This window comes from Halyomorpha halys, unplaced genomic scaffold (assembly GCF_000696795.3).
Source record: "Halyomorpha halys isolate HHAL.00 unplaced genomic scaffold, Hhal_1.1 Scaffold207.1, whole genome shotgun sequence".
NCBI classification, from domain to species: Eukaryota; Metazoa; Arthropoda; class Insecta; order Hemiptera; family Pentatomidae; genus Halyomorpha; species Halyomorpha halys.
Genome location: NW_027104696.1, coordinates 6,291 through 8,459, shown reverse-complemented (window position 1 = coordinate 8,459; position 2,169 = coordinate 6,291).

The window sequence follows — 2,169 nt, the reverse complement described above, 5'->3', positions numbered from 1 at the left end:
AAATAATATCGGAATATTTTGCTAATATTCCATATCGATATTACAACAATACAAAATATTGAAATAAACATATAATTATCAAAATAAAATATCTGTATTCAATTTTCTCTTCTTTTCAAACAAAATATCGATATTTCGATAAAATTATATCGGAATATTGTTTCTAATATTCCATATCGATATTACAACAATACAAAATATTGAAATAAATATATAATTATCAAAATAAAATATCGATATTCCATTATTAAATTTTGTATACAATTTTCTAGTCATTTTAAACTAAATATCGATATTTCGATAAAATAATAATGGAATATTGTTCGTAACATTGCATATCGATATTATAACAATACAAAATATCGAAATAAATATATGATTATAAAAATAAAATATTGATATTCCATTTTTCAATTTTCTGGGTTTTTAAAATAAAATTCCGATATTTTGATATAATAATTTAGAATATTGTTGCTAGTGTTCCATATCTATATTACAAGAAAAAACTGACTAAACATGTAATTATCAATATAAAAAAATCTTTATTTCAGGTTTTAATTTTCGATACAATATTTTCTTCTTTTTAAACAGAATATCGGATAAATAACATCGGAATATTGTTCCTAATATTCCATATCGATATTACAACAATACAAAATATCAAAATAAACATGTAATTATCAAAATAAAGTATCGATATTCCATTTTTTATTTTCTTTATAGTTTTCTCTTCTTTGTAAACTAAATATCGATATTCCATTTTTCAATTTTCTGGGTTTTTTAAAATAAAATTCCGATATTTTGATATAATAATATCGGAATATTGTTCCTAGTGTTCCATATCTATATTACAAGAAAAAAAAATATCGAATTAAACATGTAATTATCAAAATAAAAAATTCTTTATTTCAGGTTTTAATTTTGAAACAATATTTTCTTCTTTTTGAACCAAATATCGATAAAATAATATCGGAATATGTCGCTAATATTCCTTATCGATATTACAAAATACAAAATATAGAAATAAACATGTAATTATCAAAATAAAATATCGATATTCCATTTTTAATTTTCTAGTTTTTAAAAAAAATATATCGATATTTCGATAAAATAGCATAGGAATATTGTTGCTAATATTCCGTATCGATATTATAACAATACAAAATTTCGAAATAAACATGTAATTATCCAAAATAAAATATCAATATTCTATTTTTCAATTTTCTTGTTCGTTTAAACAAAATATCGATAATACGATAAAATAATATCACAATTAATTGCTAATATTCTATATAGATATTACAAAAATACATAATATTGAAAAAAAAATTATCAAAATAAAATATCGATATTCAATTATGTAATTTTCAGGTGTTTTTAAACAAAGTATCGATATTTCGATTAAATAATATTGGAATATTGTTCTAATATTCCATATCGATATTACAACAATACAAAATCTTGAATTAAAATGTAATATCAAAATAAAATATCGATATTCCTTTTTCAATATATCCATTTAAAAATGGAATATAGATATTTCATTTTGATAAATACATATTTATTTCGATATTTTGTATTGTTATAATATCGATATGGAATAAAGGCGTATATATTCCCATATTATTTTATCGAAATATCGATATTTTATTGAAAAAGACTAGATAATTGTATAGTGATTTTAAAATAGGAATATTTTGTATTGTTGTAATATCGATATGGAATAATAGCAACAATATTCCGATATTACTTTATCGAAATATCGATATTTTTTTGAAAATGACTAAAATATCAAATAGTGGTTTCAAAATAGGAATATTGATATTTTATTTTCTAAATTACATATTTATATAGATATTTTGTATTGTTGTAATATCAATATAGAATATTAGCAACAATATTCCGATATTACTTTATTGAAATATAGATATTTTGATTAAAAAGACTAAAAAATTGTATAGAAAATTTAAAAATGGAATATCGATATTTTATTTTGATAATTACATATTTATTTTGATATGTTACATTAATGCAATATCGATATCGAATATTTGCAATAATATGCCGATATAAATTTATGGAAGTATCGATAATTTTTTTAATAAGTATTTTATATATATACATACTCAAAGGCATAAGTAATAAGTAGGGATATTACACAGGTAATGA